Here is a 14,738-nt window from a genome sequence, read left to right as displayed (position 1 = left end):
AGCTATTTTAAATCAACACTTGGTAAAATATTTTCTCCATCATTAAAACTTCAGGAATAATTCCATGCTGTCAAAGACATTTTTCTCCAAATTATTTCTTCCTTCTTATTTTAGAATGTATCACTAAATAAAGGATTCCTTTTTAGTATCTTATCCATTTATATTATATAAGTGGTTCTTCAAACCAGGAAGGGTAAAATATAACTGCCACTGGTTTTGATCATCTATTAATATTGAACTTGCACATCACACACACACGGAAAAAAAAACATATTAAGGAGAAAAGGGAATGTCAAATTCTCTAGGGTTTGATGTTTCTGTAATAATGTCAGTGGAGCCATGTTTCTTCTCAGTAAATGTGCCTACAAAGCATAAAGAGAAATCCTCCAAAGTCAAATTTGCATAAGATTTGAAATATGAAAGTCTGAATGGTAGAATTCAAGAGCTTGCAGGAAAACCTAGGAGGTTATTAGTTTATCTTATCCTAGCTATCAGTTTCTCTTTAGCAAGTAAGAGTTGGCCCCCGTGTAAAATACAGCCTGAAGTACAGAAAGTTCACACAAGAAAGAATTCACCCGAAAAACTTGCAAATAATAAAGGGCCATGCAGCAAGCTGGCAGCGAAATGAGAAACAACCTCTCAGAGAAAGGTCAAGAGATCATGAGGAGTGAAAAAATTTCCGGGGAACTGTCACTTTCTGAAAAGGAAAATGACAAAAGTGACAAATTTCAGAGAGTCTGAGGAGAGCAAAGGACAGAGGTTGAAAAATATAGAGTAGAACTGCCTGCCTTCTTTCTTTGAGAGACCATTCAAGGATATTTCCCCAGAATCCCTTAGGGGTTCTTCCTTAAAAAAATGGTGAAACCCTTGACCCTCATCACTGCTGACCAGAAGAGGTACCTGAGAAGACAGAGATCTGCATTCCCTGAGCTGACAGCCATGGCCCCTGCTTTATTATCCAAGCTCCTTGAGGAATTTTTCCCTTCAATATTAAAAATAAAAATGCATAGAAGTATCACACCAACCTGCCTTATAATGACCTCCTGAGTAATAACAACCAAGCTCAAATTCACACACTCAGCACACACACACACACACACACACACACACACACACAGAGTGTTGAGTTCTTAAGCCATTTCCCAGTTGGCAGGGAACACTTTTCCTCCTCTTTCTTTCCCATCCTTTTGTTTTGTCCCTTTCCATTTTTTCTCTCCCTTCAGCTAGTTTTAAAGGTAGTAGGGGGAACATTCAAAGCATTTTTTTTAAGACATCTTTATTAGAGGATGATTGCTTCACAGTGCTGTGCTAGTTTCTGTTGTACAACAAAGTGAATCAACCATATGCATACATACATCCCCATATCTCCTCCCTCTTGCGTCTCCCTCCCACCCTCCCTATCCCACCGCTCTAGGTGGTCACAGAGCACAGAGCTGATCTCCCTGTGCTATGCGGCTGCTTCCCACTAGCTATCTACTTTACATTTGGTAGTGTATATGTGTCGATGCTACTCTTTGCACCTGTGATAATATTCAGCAGTTTAAAATGTTCTCAAGCCTTACCCTTTATTGTGTTTTCGCATTTTGAGACACAATACACCAACTCCAGTCAGAGCTCCTGACTTGAGGCCAAACGGAGACTGAACTGAGAATAGTTCTGAAGGTTTTCAAACAAATATTCAAGCCTATCTCCCAACCAGTTCCTCTAGCTTCAGAGAGATAAAGAGTTGAAAAGCTTCTTCCTAGAGAGTAATGTATGTAATATTTGTCCAACAATGAAAATTCTTTGCTTTTAATATCTCCAAATTTAGGACATAGTTTAAAACATACAGTTATCCATCCTTTAACTACTTTAAGATAACATTGTATCTTTGAGGTTTTAATCATTTCTTTTGCAAGTTATTTTTAGACATGTTCATTTTTTGGTGGAAGCACCAAAATACAATGGCATTCTGCAACAGCAGTATTCCATCAAGTGCTTTTATCTATAAGGCGTGAAAACAACATTGATTACACTGCCACGCACTGCGCAAATGCTCTGCATCATGAAAGGATTGGAACCTCATTTATTATCATCCAAATTGTACACTTGATAGCAACACGTTGTAAACTGAACAGCCTTTCCTATCCAGACCAAAAGATATTATAATAAAACAATTGAGACATTGTGAAAAGCATGATTTGGTGGATTCCAAGCCTAAAAGAAATCTTATTGTTCCCCCATGACAAACGCTGATTGTGTGGCTGCTTCAATAGGTTTGTCCAGCAGGGTTCGGTAATAATCCTGGTCACTTAGAACGGCACTGAGAGGTCAGATGAAATGACAGAGATGCAAAAAGTGTCTGAATCCCATCACCAAAGAGCAAAACTCTGAGGCCTGATGACAGGGTTTTGGTTTTCACATTACATCACACAGAGGTGTTTGTGTTTTCCTCTTGGGAAACATCAAATAAACATCAAAGCAACAAACCTATTAGCATTGACCAAACGGATCCAAAAGTCTATCCTAATTAGAACTAACATAATTTTCCTGATAACAAAGTTTATGTGAGTTTTGGAACTGAATGTGAGGTCCAAATTCCCATGGTGGGGACCACATGTCTTTGGCCAAGTAAAAATATGGGAGCCGATAGTGTTTCTAAATATTGGTCTAAAACTGAGGTTCCAAGTGTTGAAAACATGAGTGCTGATCTCATGATGTCCTAACACCGCCACAAAAACGGGGATTGACTATTGAGCTCTATGCATTACAAAAGGTAAACATTTATGTTGATAATGAATGAAAACTAATGTAGAATGCATTTATTCATTTAGCTGGCTTTTGTGACCCAGGAATAACTTTGTTTAGCTAGTGTCTCTGTACGCTCATATATAGTATTTAACAGAAGACAGTTACACGGGATTTGATGTCTGTCTACGTCTGGTTCCTTACAACTGATGGACTATTCTGGGCTGAACTTACACACTTCAAGTGTTTTATTGCTAATGCAGATCCATAATACTTGAATAATTGAATTTATATGCATATATATAGAATTTTAGAAATCAAAGGATTTGAATTATACCATTATTTTTAAACTTTTTTGGTTGGATTTATTACCATCAGAAAATATTAGCTTTACTGCCTTTTGTATTTTCAAAAACTGTCCCATCCTGTGTTCTCACAGATCTTGTCATTCCCTGTCGAGAGGTGGGATCCCTGTCTCTTCCCCTTGAGACTAGGTGGGCCCCTGACAAATCCAGTGGGGAAGACCCGGTGCCACATGATTTCTAAGGCTAAGTCAGAAGACGCCATGCGGCGTCTTCCAGACTCTCTTGCGATGCTCACTTGCGGAGCCCTAAGCCTCCAAGTCAGTGAGAAGTGCCAGGTGGCCATGCTGTGAGGAAGGCCAAACGAGGCCAAAGACAAAGAGACCACAAGGGGAGGCCCCAGGATAGCAGGAAGAGAGAGAGGTGCCCGGCCAGCCCCACTGCTTCAGCCACCACCTGACTGCATTCACACAAAACACCTCAAGCAGAGCACCCACTCCCAGCCCAGCCACTTGGGCATTTCTGACCCACAGAAACCAGGAGCAATACTAAATGACGTCTGTTGTTTTAAGCCAGCAAGTTTGGGAGTAATGTGTTATAGACACGGTATTAGATCACAGGAAAAAAAACTTCTCTAATTAAGGGACCTCTTCAATAAAGGACCTTGCAGTGGATCTGTATGTATCGTCCAGACTCTCCCTCCATCTCTCTCCATCCCAGAACCAAGGAACTCATTCCCCCAGATGAGAGGAATGTTGGCCCTGAGGGCTCACAGCTGCGCCCCTTTCCAGGCATTACCCTCAGCCAAAGGAAGCTGACTCACCCACGGTATGCCCCTCCCCGAGGACAGCCCACATCTAATAGCGATTAATGTGGGATACTGAGACCTTGCCTCCTTTGCCTCAATTCAGGCAACACGGAAGGATCCTCACAGCTCCAGAGGTCCTGTGGGACAGGCTAAGGCCTTGGTTGCAACAGTAGCAGCTCAACTTCTTCCTCTGGTCAGTCGCTTCCCTCACTCCCTTATAGGTATTATTCCCGAGTGTCTACATCAATAAATTACTACACACAAATCTCCATTTGAAGGACAGTTTCAAGATAGCCTGAACAGGCCTCAAAGGTTAATTACCATTGGAAAGGAAGGTGAAGTCAGGCTCTGAAGTATACAGTTCCCTCGTTTTCGAGTAGACAGCAATAATAATTAGAGATACGTTGACCCTCATGATGACATGAACGAAGTTTCTAATCAATTGATTATTACCTGTAGACTGAGATGGTCTCCCTGATAGTCTTTAAGGCATCCTTTGCTCATTCTGACACTTGCTGGACATAATCTAATTTGCCTGACCAAAATCAAGCTGGCCTCTGGCAGTTTTAACTATACAATGTTTCAGAAGAGAGTGTGTTAAAAATAAAGCCTTTATATTATGAATCATTCCATTAGCAGTGAAACACTTGAAACAAGACCACAACTCATTCTTAAATCTTGGTCCTGGACATGTGGCAGAAGTTAATTAAATATACGCTTTAAGAAAGAAAACCTTTTACAGCAAAGCCTATGAGATTTGAAGGTGCCTAGTTCCATTTTTCCTGGAAGAAAATGTTTTATTTTCTTTTTTGTTGCTTCATCTCTTATTTTATCTACGTGTCATCTTCGAGAAGTGATTCATTATTTCACAAAGACTGTGAAAAGAAAGACTGAGTTCAGAGATCATTGCCAGAGGCTGATGGCATGCGGACAGCTCAGTGATTTAAACCGCAGGACATTTTTCTTTTTCAAACCAGAGCCGATCTTCTACTTCAGGCATTTTATAATTAATTCATGAAGACAAGCTTCAAACTTGTTTTCTCACTTGTCTATCTTGTGTTTGCAGGTTCTTCCCTATCTTTACATGAGGACAGCTCCCAGCAGGAACTACTGATTTCTCAAATTTTTCAAAGTTCTCTTGAGGCCATTACATCAGCTCTGAAGACAGTCAGAATGGACACATACATTTATTGTCTTCTCAAGAATCTGTGCAGTGACATGTGGAATTGTTCTGTACTGCTTCACCAGCAGCAAAACAAAATAAGGTACCATTCTTTTCTCTTTTTTTTTGAACTATAGTTGATCTACAATGTTGTGCTAATTTCTGCTGTACAGCAAAGTGACTCAGTTTTACACATATATACATTCTTTTTTAATATTCTTTTCCATTATGGTTTATCCCAGGAGATTGGATATGGTTCCCTGTGCTATACAGTAGGACCTTTTTGTTTATCCATCCTAAAATGTAATAGTTGGCATCTACTAACCTCAACCTCCCACTCCAACCCTCACCCAACTCCCTCCCCCATGGCAACCACAAGTCTGATCTCTTATGGTTGTGAGTCAGTTTCTGTTTTGTAGATAGGTTCATTTGTGCCATATTTTAGATTCCACATATAAGTGATATCATATAGCATTAGTCTTTCTCTTTCTGACTTACTTCACTTAATCTCTAGGTCTATCCATATTGCTGCAAATGGCATTATTTTGTTCTCTTTTATGGCTGCATAGTATTCCATTGTATGTATGTACCACATCTTCTTTATCCATTCATCTGTTGATGGACATTTAGGTTGCTTCCACGACCTGGCTATTGTAAATAATGCTGCAATGAACACTGGGGTGCATGCATCTTTTTGAATTATAGTTTTGTCTAAGTATATGCCCAGGAGTGGGATTGCTGGATCATATGATAGCTCTATTTTTAGTTTTTTGAGGAACTTCCATACTGTTTTCCATAGTGGCTACACCAATTTACATTCCCACCAATAGTGTAGGAGGGTTTCCTTTTCTCCACACCCTCTCCAGCATTTGTTATTTGTAGACATTTTAATGATGGCCATTCTGACTGGTGTGAGGTAGTAAGGTACCATTCTTTTTAATATCCTAACTAAGTTACTCTCATCCCTCAATCCACCCATGGAGGAAAATATCTCTTCCATCTCTGGGGCCCTCCTTCCTAAAAGAAGTTCCAAAGCTCAGAGGTGTTTATTCAGTCCAATGGGTCCATTTTACTCTTTCAGATGAGTAAATGGAATACCCACCTTGGTCAGAGTCTTAGTCTTTTCAGGTTACTGTAACAAAAATACCATAGACTATTAGGCTTAAACAACAAACATTTACTTCTCGTGGTTCAGGAGGCTGGGAAGTCCAATATCAAGGTTCTGGCATATGTGGTGTCTGGTGAAAGCCTGCTTCCTGGTTCATAGAGGGCCTTCTTCTCGCTGTGTTCTTATATGATGGAAGGGTTGAAGGAGCTCTCTGGAGTTTTTTTTAATACTTTTTTAAAAAAATTATTTTTTTGGCTGCGTTGAGTCTTTGTTGCTATGCACAGGCTTTCTCTAGTTGCGGCGAGCAGGGGCTACTCTTCGTTGCAGTGCGCGGGCTTCTCATTGCAGTGTCTTCTCTTGTTGCGGAGCATAGGCTCTAGGCATGCAGGCTTCAGTAGTTGCAGCATGCAGCTCAGTAGTTGCAGCATGCAGGGCCTAGAACACTCAGGCTCAATAGTTGTGGTGCGTGAGCTCTAGGGCACGTGGGCTTCAGTAGTTGTGGTTTGCGGGCTCACAGCACAGGCTTATTAGTTGTGGTGCACAGGCTTAGTTGCTCTGCAGCATGTGGGATCTTCCCAGACCAGGGCTCGAACCCGTGTCCCCTGCATTGGCAGGTGGATTCTTAACCACTGCGCCACCAGGGAAGTCCCTGGAATCTTTTTTATAAGGGCACTAATCCCATCCATGAGGGTTCCATCCTCATCACCTAATCACTTCCCAAAGACCCCCACCTCCAAATACTATCACGTTGGGTATTAGAATTTCAACATATGAATTTGGGGCAGATACAAGTATTCAGTCTACAACAGTCCAGCAAGTAGTTGGTGATCTTCAGCTGCAGAGGTTGTTATTGCCAATGTGCCAGTGCAGCCCTTGCCTACTGAAGAGACCACAGCACATCTGCCAGTGCTAACCTCATAGGAGTTTCTCCCCATTCAGGGGAGAGAAGCATTGGTGTCTTGTTCAGCTAAGGTTGCTCTCAGCCCTATAGCTCTCTAGAGACACAGGTCCCTGCCCTACACAAAAACCTAGTCACCATCCCAAGACCACTATTCCATGATGCTAAAGTAGCTGGACCAGAGGTATACAGTCATCTAACACATGTTCTGCCCAGAATTGTATCCCCCTATGCAAACACCACTTACTACCATGGCTCAGTTAGTCCACTCTCCTTGGAAAATGAGTCCCCTGTGCTGCTTTACTAGAAACATAGGTATAGGTCGGGATCCACAGACCAGTGGTGCTGCTAATATAGTCCAGCCACCTCAAAGAGAAGGGAAGGTCAGTAATTTCCTCACCTAGCATGCTTCTCAGTCAGCACTCTGACTGTCTCATCCCCATGGCCCACCATCAACGATCAAAATATAGACCCACTATCCTAATACACGTATGCTTGATTTCCCATAACACAACAACCTGGGGTAGCAAGAGTCTTAAAACAGTACAATTACATAGTATTTCTCTGATCCAGCTCCACTAGGTCTGAGGAAACTCTCAGAATACAGCTGGATACTTCTGGGAATTCTCAGAGGCAGCCTGCACAAGCCGCCTGAAGTATTTCTTTCAGTGTTCACAGATTTCACTTCTCACAGTCTTCACAGCTATCATTGCTGCTCACCGGGGAGCTGTCTCTTGTCATGGCTGACTTCCAACTGCAACCTGTTGTCTGTCATTGTGGACCATGCTCACGAGAAGCACGGCACTGTGGGCAGGCACCAGAGTGCTGCCACTGCGGCTCCTACGTGGCCAGGGCACTAAGGTACGGCAAGACCACTGGCAGTTGCCAGCAAAGCCACATCAGGGCAGGCGCTGTGCCCGCTAAGGCAGCTGTCTTCCATCAACGCCGACTCTGAAGGCCTGGATGGCTGGCACCTCGTCTCGAGGTCTTTAGCTTTTGCCCCATCTCACTTTAGCCCCCTCCCTTGGACACAGGGCAACACCTCTGGGGACAATTACAGTTCCACCCTGTGCTTCCCCAGAACTCACTTTGTGCAATGCCTGCAGCATGACTCACTGCTTTCAGGGCACCATCTTGCCTAGCGGGTACCCTGGTCAGACACGGAAGCAGAGCCTGGCAGCCCATCCGCTGTTGTGCAGACATGTTCGCGCAGGCCTGGACCTCAAGGTGAGTGCAGGTCAGCCTCCCCCTGTAGCTCCTGCCTGCAGCGTGAGGTCACAGGTACTTTCTGGATTAGAGATGACTGAGGACTGTGGGCTCAGAACGTCTGGGGAGAGGGGCCACAGCTCGGTTATAATATTTTTATTTCTCCTCGGTTTCATCACCGAATATCCCTTTGACTATCCTTTAAAACCTACGTTGTCTAGCAAGGCGGAATAACCTTGTGTTTGGCGGTGAAGAGAGCCACCCTCTGAGAGAAGACATCTGTTTTGTGGTAGCTTCCTCCACAGACCCAGGGATTTAGAGCCCTGCGAGTTTCTCTGAGGAAAATAATTCAACTGTCTAAAATCCATAAAAGGGAAACTGTCAGCTCTATTCCTAAGGAGTCAATTAATTAAAGTTAGGTTCCCACAAACACTTGCCAGCCCCAGATTAAAGGATGTGGACAGGAATTAGGCTGTGGCCTCCTGACGCTGGTTGAGTACCTGGCAGATTTGTGGAAAGTAGCTTGTGTGCTGATCTGACAGAAATGAGTATTAACTCACGAGGAAGGAAAGATAAAGAGTTCAAGGACAACCTCGAGCATTTAAATTTGGGGACTTTTCATCTTTTTGCGCCCTCTGCTCCTCTTTGCAAAGTTTTCATCGTTTTTTCACCCACACTTGTATTTATCACCGTCTTCTCATGGGGGTATGTCTGAGATGAATCACTACTTTGAAGTCTGTCTGGCTTGGGGTTTGAGAAGTCACCTCTCTTGAGTAACATACCTTCCTCTCAGATTAACAAAGACCAGTGTGTTTCTGTTGCAAAGTTTCGAGCTTAGAGCTGGGCACAGAGGCATACAGAGCAGGCACCAGTCAGTGGCTGTAAGAGTCGGATGCCCACGTGACAAAAAAGGTCACGGGGGAGCCCCAGCCTGCTGGGGGGTGCCTCATGTGGTCCCTCCAACCCTCAACCTTTCCCATCAGGTTGGCACAAGTGTGAAAGTTCAGGGTCTGAGATCTCTTCTCTGCTTTCTGCCTTCCAAATTTCTCTTTTAAAAGGTAATCTCCAGTCTAAGCAATGATCTTTTATTTCTACCTTAGTAGAGATTCATTTATGAGGTTACTTTCCCACATAAGTGGAGGAAACGGGGCACAGAGCAGGAAAGTTTAAGGAAGCTGGCCTTCCATAGAGGGGTTTTAGGAATTAAAAAAGATGAACATGGCCAGGTGAACTGGAAAGAAGGAGGCAAACAAATGGAATATCCATTATGCACACAACAGCCCAGTTAAGTAGGTATTAATCCCCCCCATAGTAGGTACATGTTATTTTTGGATTTTTAAAGCTGAAAAAGTTGAAGTACAGAGAAGTTAATAATTTGTCCCTTTACTGACTCTGGAGCCCAGATGCCGAGTTAGGATGACCTGATACCTCTGCCATGGTACTTCCCCAGAATCCAATGCATCACTTACATCATTTTCCCAGGGAAGCTGCAGCGGTAGAGGGCCCGCCACCGCTTGGTCTGCAGAGAGATGGGTTTAGAGCTCCCTCTACTGAGGCCTGGAACTGCCCCTGCTTCTTAACCTGCTGGTTGAGATGTACTCAGAGTTTAGTTGGATATGTCTTAAATCAGATCCCTGTAATAATAATTAAAGATAACTAGAATAATAATGCTACTGTTTATGGAGGGCTTGTGCTGTTCTAAGCACTTTACAGACACTGTCTCAGAGAGGACGCCAGTAGAGCAAATACCGTCTCTGGTCATCAGCATTTGACCTTTTCCTTGGAACCCAAAAGCCACATAATCTCAATGTGTGTTCAAGTCAGGAAAGCAGCTAATTAATTGATTTAAAAACCAGTTTCATTTTATTTTTCTCTGCCTGGTAAATGCCCTCATCTGTTCTCTCCTGACCCTGAAATGAAATCTTAGGGATGTCTCTGGTTTCTGATGACACTCAGATGAGAAAAGTTCTCTGGTCACCTTTAAGCATTATCCCGTCCACTCCGGTGACAATTACAGTGTTCAATCTGTTCTGGTAGAGTAACAAAACTCCAAACTCATTTAAAGTTCAAACTTGTCCTCTCTCCATCACTCCATCCAGGTCCGCTCCCCGCTGGAGTTCTGCCATGCGGAAGGGGAGAAGCAAACCACTGGCCTCTAACCTCCTGTCATCTCTCCTCCCCCACCAGTTTCTATTTCTGACCCTCCCTGTGACTAGGCCCAGGGGTAGGGTTTAGGGAGAGAAGACGCAGATTAAATTGATGCCAGTGCCCTTTGGGCATGGGGGATGTCTGAGGTTGGCTTTTATTTGTGTGAAGCACTTGCACAGGTTCCTCAGAGAACCCAGCTGCGGCCTCGGACCACAGTGCCCTTGAACAGGCAATGCCTCTGTTCTGGCTAGCCGCTTACATCCCCTCAGCCTCTGAGCTTCAGGAGTGTCTGCCTCTGAGGGATCCTTTCCCCGCTCCACACTATCCTCGTGGACAAGCTGGCTCTCCCATGTGAGACCCACATCAGATCCGTGGAAAACAATCGCTTTCGCCCTGCCATCTTGTTCGCCCCCAAGGAGGTACACCTGCCTTTGCTCTGCTAACTCCAGGCTGACCCTGCCGTGAACTCAAGCCCGGGGATGGAGTGTGGCAGACACAAGGTTAGCTGTCTGAGTGGCCCCTTGAAGCTCTTCTCCCTTGGCCCAAGGGTGACATTCTTCCTCTCTCCATAGCCAGACTTGGGGTGAGAGAGAAAGAGAGTAGAGAATCCCACAGCACTGCAAACTGCATCCAAAGAAAACATCTGTGAACCCTTGATCAGTTTCACAGAGCTTCTGCCATCTCCTTAACACGCCTGCACATGGGAAATAACATCTTTGGCACCTCATGTTTTATTCCCGGATTGGAAGCTCAGTGGAAACCACAGAGAAGCCGTTGAGGTCCTATTATACTCCAGGAAGGGTGCACATTCACTTTCCCACCCTTCCATCACTCACACTTTCTGAGAAATTCTATGCTTTGTGACAATCAAATTGCCTTGTATTGTCAAGTTCTTGCGTAGCAAACAGTGCACCCGACTCTGGCTCTCGCATTGTGACTGGACATAAGCCCGCACTTCCTGGGGGAAGAATAGGCCACGTAGATTTTTCACATTTTTGAGGCTATGAAACTCTTCTAGATTCCTTAGAGTCATCCCATCCCCTTCAACAATTTACGAAATGTTATTGCGATGAGACTGAAAACAGTTTTATAACCATTGTAAAGATCCTTTGGAAATGTCTTAAAGAATCCCAACATCTCTGTTAAACTTAATTTAAAAAAAAAAAATTCCCTGTCTTAGACTAGCCCTCTTCTCCAAACTTTAAATACCACTATCTAAGGCTTCTATTTTTATCTCTTCAATCATAAGGTGAAGCCCATAGAGTCTGGGAGAAATTTTCTCTGAAAATAGGCATGGAGATAATATTTTCAACAGAATGTATTTTCTATTATCGGCGTTATATATATATTAATCCATCACATAGCGGCTCCTTAGGTGATCACAGGCTAAAAAATACTGATCAAGTTGAAGCTTGAATTCTTCACATTCAACCCCAATATATTTAGCTAAATTTTATTTTGGAAAAGAAAACAGGGACTTCCCTGGTGGCGCAGTGGTTAAGAATCCGCCTGCCAATGCAGGGGACATGGGTTTGAGCCCTGGTCCGGGAAGATCCCACGTGCTGTGGAGCAACTAAGCCCATGTGCCACAACTACTGAGCCTGCGTGCCACAACTACTGAAGCCCGTGTGCCTAGAGCCCATGCTCCACAACAAGAGAAGCCACCGCAATGAGAAGCCAAAGCACCGCAACGAAGAGTAGCCCCCGCTCGCCACAACTAGAGAAAGCCTGCGTGCAGCAACGAAGACCCAAGGCAGCCAAAAATAAATAAATAATAAATAAATAAATTTATTTTTTAAAAAAGAAAACAATGCTTTGCAACATTGGCAGTTGCTCATTGAAATTTCACTGGCTCTTCTCTTTTATTTCCAATGATTAGTATCAGTCTTAGGGTCAATATTATGAATATATATGTTGACTTTTTTAATACTGTATAATAATATAATTAAACACCAATATGTGTGGTAGATAAAATATGAAACCAAAGCACTGGGTACAATGACTAAGAGCTCTTTTTAGAAGAGGACAGGATCTTGACCAGACCCTGTTTAAGTCGAATTAGCTGTCTCCCTTCCTTCAACCTGGATAGATTTCAGAGCAATTGTCAAGGCCCAGGAGGTTGCTTTTGTAATGAGAAGCTGTTCAGCAGGCTATAAACTCCTCGAAGGCAGGGACTGGATGCTGTGTAAATTAAATTTTTCAGGGCTCTAGGACTGTTGCTGTATATGGTAGGTTTTGTTACATGATGCTTATTTATAGAATATCCTTAATACGGCTTTTACTTACCTTTCTGGGAGCATTGTCAGGAGATGACAGACTCTCCATGGAACTGCTGAAGGTGTTTTCTTTGGAAGCATTTGCAGTGCTGTGGCGTCCCACACGTTTAGATTTACAGCACTTTACTGAACTGGTACTTCTCGCCACTGAGGCCTCAGCACCAGTGTCCTGTCTTCAGAGCCTCTTTCCATCTCTCTATCGTATCCCTCCTTGGATGATGTCCAAGGAGTCATCGCAGTTTAAAATGTTCTTGCTATTTGTTATGATCTGCCTCCCCCTCTGATGTTTAAACCCCAAGAAGGCAGCGACCTTGACCTTGTCTCTGGCTTATCTGGGACCTAGAGTAACATCTGGCACATGTTAGATCCCCAAATAAAGAAGTTCTAGCCACTGGCCAGAAGAACCTTGAACAAGTTATTCCATTGCTGTAGGCCTTGGGTCTTTATCCTCGAAGTCAGGGAGCTGCTCAAGGTAATTTTTAAAGCTCCTTCTGACTGTAAAACACACCACTCTTCAAAATACTGATATCCTTCTAAAATTTGCCTTTTTCATGAATTCAAATTATTGGCTAAAGTAGGAAGGAGTCATAGCCTTACTGGTCATCATGACTGACTTTCAGTTAAAATATATGTCCTCAATCTAATCTCTCTGGCATCTGGGGATAATTTTAGTATACAGTTAATCCCTTCCCATTAGTTGTTTCTTGTTCCTTAAATATGTTAGCATAAACTGCCAAAATCCTTTTTGTAGACTTCCAATGCCAGCCTTACAGCCCATCTCTTATGGCTAAAGGGAAGGAAGAGTAATACTCTGTGCTCAAGGAATTCCGGAAGAAACCACAAAGACAAGTTGGGGCAAAGCTCTATAATAGAGAAGATACCCATACGTATAGCCAGGAGTATGTATAACTGTGAGACAGTTAGAAGGACAAGGAAAGTGTAAAGGAAAACAGATCCACAGACGCAAGGAAGAACAGGAAAGAAAGATTTCCCTACAGATGCCTGGAAACTCCAAGGAAAGCCCATAGACGTTCTCAGAAGTGAGACCACACCCAGCCATCTCTAACTGTCATAACACTAACACAGGACCTGACCCGGATGCCTGATATAGTAATACTCTGGGTTTGCTGATGATAACCTCTAGAGAACATGAGGCTGGCAAGTCATCATTTCAGCCTTCAAATAACACCCAGAAATTTCTGAAATGGTTTGTATAAAACTACAACCACGGGAAGCAAGGTGGCCTCGCTCAACATTCAGGGCCCCCGGCCTGGTGCGCGAGTCTTTTAATCTTATAGATCGGGGTGTCCAAACACTTGCTTCTAAGTGGCAGGAAACTTCAGCAAAGGAGCCAACTCATTTGAAGCCAGTGTTTTCTTTAGGCACCTACTAGGGTTTAGAGCCCATTTATTTGCTAGCAGTAATCAGCTTTCTACTTTCCAGAGATCATCTTTGCCTGAGTTAATCGGCAGATAATCTGGATTAAAAAGTTCCAGCCTCTTAGTAATATGGGTCACCCCCCATCTGTGTGTGAGGCAGGTACAATATTATGCAAACATAGCTTTCACCATCTTCTACTCTCCTCCGCTTTCTAAGAAAGATTCTTTAGCTGAATTTCTCAACTTCCCAGCCTTTGTCTCCTGAGTGGTGTCGTGGGTAAAATTGAAGAAAAATACTTAGAGATGCTACATTTTTTAATGTAAATTTAGAAAAAAGAAAGAAAGAAAAAGCTTGAGCTCTCTGAAAAGGAAAACTTTCAGAAGCAACAGAGAAAGGAGGAGACAAGCCTAATAATCAAAAGCAATGAAAAGAAAGCCAGAGGGTCGTGAAGACTCATAGAGGTGGTGGGAAGAGATTCGGAGGAAGCCACTGCTGGGCAACGTGGGGCTTCACGGAGCTGAACAGGCAGAGAGGTTTCAAGGCAGTTCATTTATACACTATAAGATGCAATCCCCCCCTCAAAAGACTTCAGTAAGGACTCACATTATATTTCAAGCCTGTGGAAAGCAGAAGTTTCTTTAAAATATGTTACTGACTTGGACCGGACCTTAAAGCAGGACTCGATGCCCACGATTTGGGCGGCATGCGACAGGGTCACAAAAT

General features: G+C 43.3%; 1 long non-coding RNA gene across 1 annotated transcript in view; it reads left to right on the top strand.

Annotated features, from left to right (window-relative positions):
* LOC132597093 (uncharacterized) overlaps positions 1 to 14,738 on the top strand; it is a 58,143-nt gene that overhangs the window by 29,829 nt on the left and 13,576 nt on the right. The window contains exon 2 of the long non-coding RNA XR_009563453.1: positions 4,904 to 5,102. This is a non-coding gene — a long non-coding RNA (uncharacterized lncRNA). The remainder of the gene's footprint in view (positions 1 to 4,903; positions 5,103 to 14,738) is intronic.

This window comes from Globicephala melas, chromosome 3 (assembly GCF_963455315.2).
Source record: "Globicephala melas chromosome 3, mGloMel1.2, whole genome shotgun sequence".
Lineage (NCBI taxonomy): Eukaryota > Metazoa > Chordata > Mammalia > Artiodactyla > Delphinidae > Globicephala > Globicephala melas.
This window is presented reverse-complemented; position numbering and strand designations above follow the sequence as displayed.